Here is a 9,488-nt window from a genome sequence, read left to right as displayed (position 1 = left end):
TAGCAACCAAAATCCAAAGAGGGATATCTTCCATTCTGAATGTCAGAGGCATGGGAGTTGGTTTATATCATTCCAGGGCTCTACAGTGCAAGTATTTCACTCGCATTTGCGCCTAAAAATAGTTATGTGCGAACTTGAAAAATAATTTGCGAGCACAGTGCGCGAGTGACGGGCTGTTCTCAATACACTGAACAACAGCGCGATGAAGCGAAGCATACCATTGATTTCACATGGAAAGCAAGCAAGAGGACGGGGTCGCAACTGCGCGATGTGAACTTAACATGATGATGCGCTTAACTTTATTCAAATGAGAGCGACGATTCGCAACCAATGAGCCAATCACTGAAATAGTGTGGGAATGTGCGGGAACTGCTGGATTTTAAGTGAGAGAGTGAAGTGACTCCTCCGAATAATGCTAAAAATAAACGTGTGAGAGCGTGTTATTGGCTATATGTCATGTTATAGCCAGATATGATGACGCTACTGCAACACGCATCACGACAGACGAGCGATCTATTCATCAAGCCAACGTGCAAACTGCACACTATCAATACTTGCAAATGAGTATCAAAATTTTATTAGCAACGTTTAGGTCTCGCCAAAAGACCAAGTGCAGAAACTGAAGTTACGACCAAAACAGTCGACACTGAGGACAGGAAGACGACAAAAACTAAATTTAAACTTAATGTAGCCCAAGTACTGCAAAGGACAGAAGCAAGCGGGCATTTGTTTTGTTTTTAGCACTTTATTCTTTATTGAGGTGTTCATTCTTTTTATATATTTTGAAGCACCCAAAATAGAAAATTCTGTCATTATTACTCTCCATCCTGTCGTTCCAAACCCGTAAGACTTTCACTCATCTTCGGAACACAAATGAAGAACTTTTTGATGAAATTGAGAGATTTCTTTCCCTCCATTGACAGCCTACACAACTACCACTTTGATGCTTCGAAAAAAGTTCATAAAAAGATCATAAAACTAATCCATAGGAATTGAGCAGTTTAATCAACTTTTTTCACTGTGCTCCTATATTTCTTTGTGTGCTCCTACATTTTTTCATTTAGGAGCACATGTACAATGAGCCCTGCATTCATAGTGACAAGAAGCCTTTGCAGATTCATCATTGGCAGCTGCCAAGCCACTCCCTAGCAACCAAACAGAGTACCCTAGCAACCGTTTAGCAAGCCCTATATCTCTGCATCAGAACATCGTATAGAGATATGGGTTGGCTCTTTTGACTAAATTGTGGTATATCATGTTAGAATGTGGTAAATCATACTACAATGTGGTAAATCATGTTAGAATGTGGTAAATCATACTACAATGTGGTAAATCATACTAGAAACATGGTAAATCAAGGTAAATCATACTAGAACATAGTAAATCAGGGTAAATCATCCTAGAACATGGTAAATCATGGTAAACTATGGTAAATCATGGTAAACTAAGGTAAAACATGGTAAACTATAGTAAATCATGGTAAACTATGGTAAATCCTGTAAGCATCATGCTAGCAACATGGTAAATCCTGCTAGCATCATGCTAGCAACATGCTAATCATATTAACAAAATGCTAATCATGTTAGCATTATGCTAACAACATAATAAAAACATAAAAGCTAATAATGCTAGCATCTTTGCTAAAAACATGCTAATCATGCTAGCAAAATGCTAATGTTAACAACATGCTAATCATACTAGCATCTTGTTAAAAAAACATGCTAGCAACATGCTAATCATGCTAACATGATTCTAGTAACATGCTAATAATTTTAACATCTTGCTAAAAATGCTAATAATGCTAGAATCTTGCTAAAAACAATCATGCTAGCAAAATGCTAACAACATGCTAATCATGCTAGCAACATGCTATTCAGTGAGTTAATTCATTGAGAGTTGATTCAGTTTTATGATTCAGTTCAATTTCAATTAATCGATTCCAAAGAAACTTGACAAAGATTTGTTCATTTAATCACTCAAAAATGTTCACAAAAGTGTCTAAATATTGCAGAAAAAATACACAGAGGAATCTATTGCTGTTTATTGTTCTATTTGTGCATATAAAACATGATTAAATATTAAACATGCCTAGAATGTTATTTCATGACAGATGAACCGATCATCTCTTCCTCTTTACTACTAGTTACAACAAATATAAGTGTTTATGCCACTGTTTACATGTTTGAATTAAAAAAAAATTATTCATTAAAAAAGTTTATTATTATTATAAAAACTGCCTTATGTGTAATTAAAGTGACTGTATGAAATGAGATGTTAATTGTGACCTCACCTGTAATATTACAGAAATGCAGCGACTGATAGATTCAGTTCACAGAGATTTGATTCCTAGAGAAACTGAACCTGATATGAATCCAAATTAATCCATTTCAGTCCAAATGAATCAAATCAAATAGCAAGCTTGTTAAAATGTTGTGTTCTGTGTGTGTGTGTGTGTGTGTGAGAGAGAGAGTGTGAGAGTGAGTGTGAGTCTGTGTGAGAGTGTGTGTGTGTGTGTGAGAGTGAGTGTGTGTGTGTGTGAGTGAGTGAGTGAGTGAGTGAGTGAGTGAGAGTGTGTATGTGTCTGTATGAGTGAGAGTGAGTGTGTGAGAGTGTGTATGTGTCTGTGTGAGTGAGAGTGTGTATGTGTCTGTGAGTGTGTGTGTGAGTGAGTGAGTGTGTATGTGTCTGTGTGAGTGAGAGTAAGTGTGTATGTGTCTGTGTGTGTGTGTGTGAGAGTGAGTGAGTGAGTGTGTGTGTGAGTGAGTGAGTGAGTGTGTGTGTGTGAGAGTGAGTGAGTGAGTGTGTGAGTGAGAGTGTGTATGTGTGAGTGAGTGAGAGAGTGAGTGTGTGAGTGAGTGTGAGTGAGAGTGTGTATGTGTGAGTGAGAGTGAGTGAGTGAGTGAGTGTGTGTGAGTGAGTGTGTGTGAGTGAATGAGTGAGTGAGAGTGTGTGTGAGTGTGAATGAGTGTGTATGTGTCTGTGTGAGTGAGTGAGTGTGTGAGTGAGTATGTGTCTGTGTGAGTGAGTGAGTGTGTGTGTGTGTGAGTGAGTGAGTATGTGTGTGTGTGAGTTAGTGTGAATGAGAGTGTGTGAGAGAGTGAGTGAGTGAGTAAGAGTAAGTGAGAGAGTGAGAGTAGGTGAGAGAGTGAGTGAGTGAGTGTGTGTGAGTGTTTGAGTCTGTGTATGTGCGTGTGTGAGTGTTTGAGTGAGTGTGTGAGTGAGTGAGTGAGTGAGTTTTTGAGTGAGTGTGTGAGTGAGTGTTTGAGTGAGTGTGTGAGTGAGTGAGTGAGTGAGTGTGTGAGTGAGTGTGTGAGTGAATGAGTGAGTGCGAGTGAGTGCGAGTGAGTGTGTGAGTGAGTGAGTGCGAGTGAGTGAGTGAGTGCGTGAGTGAGTGCGAGTGAGTGAGTGCGAGTGAGTGTGTGAGTGAGTGAGTGCGAGTGAGTGTGTGAGTGAGTGTGTGAGTGAGTGCGAGTGAGTGTGTGAGTGAGTGCGAGTGAGTGTGTGAGTGAGTGAGTGAGTGCGAGTGAGTGTGTGTGTGAGTGAGTGCGAGTGAGTGTGTGAGTGAGTGAGTGTGTGAGTGAGTGAGTGAGTGCGAGTGAGTGAGTGTGAGTGAGTGAGTGCGAGTGAGTGTGTGAGTGAGTGAGTGCGAGTGAGTGTGTGAGTGAGTGCGAGTGAGTGTGTGAGTGAGTGAGTGAGTGAGTGCGAGTGAGAGTGAGTGTGCGAGTGAGTGCGAGTGAGTGTGTGAGTGAGTGAGTGAGTGAGTGCGAGTGAGTGTGTGAGTGAGTGAGTGTGTGAGTGCGAGTGAGTGTGTGAGTGAGTGAGTGCGAGTGAGTGTGTGAGTGAGTGAGTGAGTGAGTGTGTGAGTGAGTGCGAGTGAGTGTGTGAGTGAGTGAGTGCGAGTGAGTGTGTGAGTGAGTGAGTGAGAGTGAGTGTGTGAGTGAGTGAGTGAGTGCGAGTGAGTGTGTGAGTGAGTGTGTGAGTGCGAGTGAGTGTGTGAGTGAGTGCGAGTGAGTGTGTGAGTGAGTGAGTGTGTGCGAGTGAGTGTGTGAGTGCGAGTGAGTGTGTGAGTGAGTGAGTGCGAGTGAGTGTGTGAGTGAGTGAGTGAGTGAGTGCGAGTGAGTGAGAGTGAGTGTGTGAGTGAGTGAGTGCGAGTGAGTGTGTGAGTGAGTGTGTGAGTGAGTGAGTAGGGTTGGGAACCGGAACCGTACGAAATTCCTAAGTTTCGGTTCCGAAAACGGTTCTGGTGCGCTGTTTGGGTGAGTGCTGGGAGCTTATCCTTTAATAGCAACGTCTCACCTCATATTAAAATAGTAATGAATAAAGCCCTCGCGCTCCTCAAATACGTTTTGCGTCAGATATCAACAGAGAGAGATAGAGAGTAAAGACAGTAGAGCTGCACGATTAATCTTTAAAAAATCTCGAATCAAACACCCACGCGATCTTATTCCTAAATGACAAAAACCTCACCCCTGAACATTCAAATCTGTTTGCGCTGTCGTTGACCCAGAGAGAGCAGTTGTCAATATGAAACAGCTTTACAATCACACAGTATCGACATTTCTGTTACAAATATTCAAATGATCACAGAAGTACTGAAATAAAAGTTTATAATTAGAGTATAAACACTGATGTCTACGACAACCAAAATAGAGTAAATCACCTTTTGAAAGTCGCTGCCTTCAAATAACGAGTGTATCGATTACATCTGATGCTTCAAAACATTCATAAAGACGCAGTCCGTAACTTTTTTGTGTTCAGAATTTACAAAATGTATACAATGAGCGCATCATGAATGCCTTTTTTTCCAAACCGTGTTTTTGTCTTATCCTGAATTACTACGTTAAGCCTGCAATAAGCGTTTTTACACGGACTATACTTTAGACTGGCGGATCGCAGCCGCTGCGGAGTAGCCCAGTGCCTGCGTGACTCGCCATAGACATAAATAGAGAGAAGTAGCTCCGGCAACAATGTTCTTCCGCAAGACGCGTGCAGTTCTGTTTATTAACCGCTAGAGCGCTGATTTATCCAGTAATGAAACAAGTAAAGTCTTTATGAATCAATCATTCAAAACGATTTAAAAAATAATCTGTTCTACACACATCTTACATGGAGTTCAAGCATATTCTACCCCTTCTGAGAGGGTGTTCTCCACTGCTGGAGATTATACAATAAGATAGGAGAGGTCCCAAATTATCCTAGAGAATGCAGAAATTTTTATTTTCCTTCAGAAAAAATCATATTTTTTTGCAAAAATTGCTTAATAATATGTTTAATTTGTTGACATTACCAGTCTGTTAAACTTATTTGGGATTTTTCCCTTACTACTATTTTTTTATTAGTTGTTTTAATATTTTTTAATGAATGGGAACCGGAACCGGAACCGGAATCGTTTGGTGGAACCGGAATCGGAACCGGAAAATTTCTTACGATTCCCAACCCTACGAGTGAGTGAGTGAGTGAGAGAGAGAGTGAGTGTGTGTGTGTGTGAGTGAGTGTGAGTTAGTGTGAGTGAGTGTGAGTGTGAGTGACTGAGTGAGAGTGAGTGAGTGTGAGAGAGAGTGAGTGAGTAAGTGAGTGAGAGTGAGTGTGTGTGAGAAAGAGTGAGTGAGTGTGAGTGAGTGTGTGTGTGTGAGTGAGTGTGTGTGAGCGAGTGTGTGTGTGTGAGTGTGAGTGAGTGAGACTGAGTGTGTGTGTGTGAGTGAGTGTGAGTGTGAGTGAGTGAGAGTGAGTGAGTGTGAGTGAGTGAGTGAGAGAGAGTGAGTGAGTAAGTGAGTGTGTGAGTGAGTGTGAGTGTGTGTGTGAGTGAGTGTGAGTGAGTGTGTGTGTGAGTGTGAGTGAGTGTGTGTGAGTGAGTGCGTGTGAGTGAGTGTGAGTGAGTGAGTGAGTGTGTGAGTGAGTGAGTGAGTGAGTGTGAGTGAGTGAGTGTGAGTGAGTGTGTGTGTGTGAGTGAGTGTGAGTGAGTGTGTGTGTGTGTGTGTGTGTGTGAGTGAGTGAGTGAGTGAGTGTGAGAGAGTGAGTGAGTGTGAGTGAGTGAGTGTGAGAGAGTGAGTGAGTGTGAGTGAGTGAGTGAGTGAGTGAGTGACTGAGAGTGAGTATTTGAGTGAGTGAGTGTGAGTGAGTGAGTGAGTGAGAGAGTGAGTGAGTGAGTGTGTGAGAGTGAGTGAGTGAGTGAGTGAGTGAGTGAGTGAGTGAGTGTGAGTATTTGAGTGAGTGAGTGAGTGAGTGTGAGTATTTGAGTGAGTGAGTGAGTGAGTGAGTGTTTGAGTGAGTGAGTGAGTGAGTGTGAGTGAGTGAGTGAGTGTGTGAGTGAGTGAGTGAGTGTGAGTATTTGAGTGAGTGAGTGAGTGAGTGTGAGTGAGTGAGTGAGTGTGTGAGTGAGTGAGTGAGTGAGTGTGAGTATTTGAGTGAGTGAGTGAGTGAGTGAGTGAGTGAGTGAGTGTGAGTATTTGAGTGAGTGAGTGAGTGAGTGAGTGTGAGTGAGTGAGTGAGTGTGTGAGTGAGTGAGTGAGTGAGTGAGTGAGTGTTTGAGTGAGTGAGTGAGTGAGTGTGAGTGAGTGAGTGAGTGAGTGTGAGTATTTGAGTGAGTGAGTGAGAGTGTGTGTGAGTGAGTGAGTGAGTGAGTGAGTGTGTGTGTGTGAGTGAGAGTGAGTGTGTGTGTGTCAGTTTCTGTGAGAGAGTGTGTGTGCGTGTTAGTGCTGTAGCGGTGCGTCGATGACGTCGCGTCGACGTCATATTTTTTGCGTCGGCGCTTCTTTATTTATTTTTTATTTTTTGTACCATTCCCGGAGGTACAGCTCGCCACACACACACCGCCCGCCGTGTTATTCTGTCATGTTTTCTCCCTTTCTTTCCAAACCGCGACAAACGCCAGTCTCCTTTCTCTGCAGAATGTGATAAATCCGCTCAACCAATCACAGCGCACCATTCCACGCATTGTAAACAGTAACGGTGGCGCTTTGCACTTTTTGATCAACAAACAAACAAACAAAAAAATGAATACATTTGACGGCATTGATGAACCTGTGGTGGATTCTGCCGTAGGGAAGAAACGTAAGCCATCGAAATCTAATCATTTACGTGAGGAGATTAAGAAGATGAGGCACGCGGGAGGAAGAGAAATGCCGACTGTTGCTTGTTCTCACACGACAGCATCAAACTTCTGTCGAATGCTGACACGTGAACCCCAGGGGATCTTTTAAAAAACCTTAAATTCTTGTACTCAAAGTCAACGAAAACCGAGCAGGACCAAGCCATTTTACAGCTGATCGCCGTCAAAAAATTTCAGAAGGTATTTCTTAGCGAAGGCTGATTGAATGTAGCCTATGTTTAGTCCAGTACGTGCTAAATATAAGATTAGTATTGACCGAGTTCAGAGGCTGTCATATGTGGATCAACTTACTTTGTTGTGTATTTTCAACAGTTTCAATATGAAAAATAACTTTTATATCGATTCAATGGATTAATTGCATTTAAAAAAAAACGTGTCATGAATTTATTGCATTTTTGGGGGAAAATAATCTGTTTTTATAATAAATCTTTGAAAATCAAAATCTGGATTTGAATTATTTATGTTATTATAACCTAAAGATGCTATGTGAAAGTTTGAAACAGAAAAAAGTGGTTTTCATCTTGCCACTTTCTTGGTAAAGAAAACACATTTTTTACTCAAATTAATCAAAATGGATTTATCACGTTTATACTATATTATTCAGAAGTAAACATTGTAGCTGACAGTGTGTTTATGTCAGAATGTTTATTTTTTAAACCACAACCTTCTAAGTGCTTCTTTTACTGATATTTTTAACAATATCTTTTGCATTTCTCATCCAAACAACGTCAAACTTGGCGCTGCACTTACTCGTGCCCAGACAGCTGTCGAGTTTGAAATCCATCGGAGTAACGGTTCGAGAGATATGCGAATAACAGACAGGATAATTAATTCAAATTAGTCGTTAGATTAGTCGACTAATCGATAAAATAATCGCCCGACTAATCGTTTAATTAATAATCGTTTACCCCAGCCCTAGTGCGTGTGTGTGAGTGAGTGAGTGTGTGTGTGTGTGTGTGTGTGTGTGTGTAGAACACTGCGGTCTGAATGCACTCAAACAGAAAGAGAGGACCATATTTAAAACTTTATCGACGGCCGTACACAAGTCAACGTAACACTTGAACTTGAGTGAGTCTCCCAGCCGTCTGTTGAACACACACACAAACTCTCTCTCACTCACTCACTCACTCACACAAAAACTCTCTCACTCACACACACACACACAAACTCTCTCACTCACACACACACAAACAAACTCTCTCACTCACACACACACACACACACTCTCTCACTCACACAAACTCTCTCACTCACTCACACACACACAAACTCTCTCACTCACACACACACACACACTCTATGGTAATGAGATATTTCTTCCACTGCAGAACTCAGTGTGTGTACAGAACCGAACAGAACATCCCGTACTTCCAGAACGTTCCTCATTCAGAGCAACAAGTCGACAGCAACACACACACACACATTAATAATCAGAGCCTGAAGAAACTGCTCCAAACACAACATTATCATGTTGTCCTTACACACTCTAATGCAGCATCACGTGTGTGTGTGTGTGTATCAAAAACAATAACTATAGTTTTAATAAGCCAAACCGTTTGTTGATGACATCATCGACAGCTCGTCCAATCAGACTTCAGCACATAATAATAGTGTTCATCTGCTGTTGTTTACTGTTCAATCTAATCATTCTGCATATTATTAGATGCAGCTCATTTTAATATTAATATACTTTAAGGACATGTTTACTAATTGTGGTGCCACACTGAGCTTTTTAAAATAATAATAATTAAATAAAAAAAATAAAAAAATTGTAGTAGATAGATTTTAAAAATAATAATAAATAGAATAATAAATAATAATAAATTAACAATTAGATGACAATTAATAATTAAATTTATATAGATTTAATAAGATTAAAATTAATTAAAATAATTTTAAATACATTAATATAATAAATAATTAACAATTATATGAAAATTAATAATTACATCAATAGATTTAATAAAAATAAAGTAAATAAATTGAATAATAATATATATTATAAATTATAACAATTAGAATAAATAAATAATAAATGATTAAATTACACAAAAATAGATTAATAAATAGAATAATACATAATAACAATTAAATTAAATGAATTATAATAGATGTAATAAGATTAAAGTAAATAAATAAAATGAATAATAAATTATAACAATTTGATTAAATACATTTTACATTATAAAATTAAATAAAAATAGATTTAAAATAAATTAATAAAATAAGAATAACATAAACAAAATAATAAATTATAACAATTAGAATTATAATCAATTATAAATCATTAGACTAATTAGATTAAAATGCAAAAAACAAAACAAATAAATAAACAGAATAATAAATGATAACAATTGGATTGAAAAAGTAAAACTTATTG

General features: G+C 39.3%; 1 protein-coding gene across 1 annotated transcript in view; it reads right to left on the bottom strand.

Annotated features, from left to right (window-relative positions):
• The window catches only part of uhrf2 (ubiquitin like with PHD and ring finger domains 2), a 50,099-nt gene that overhangs the window by 39,853 nt on the left and 758 nt on the right, over positions 1-9,488 (bottom strand). The window lies entirely within an intron of this gene.

This window comes from Abramis brama, assembly GCF_963993115.1.
Source record: "Abramis brama genome assembly, chromosome: 15".
NCBI classification, from domain to species: domain Eukaryota; kingdom Metazoa; phylum Chordata; class Actinopteri; order Cypriniformes; family Leuciscidae; genus Abramis; species Abramis brama.
Note: the sequence above shows the minus strand (reverse complement) of the source record. Positions and strands in the feature narration are given on the sequence as shown.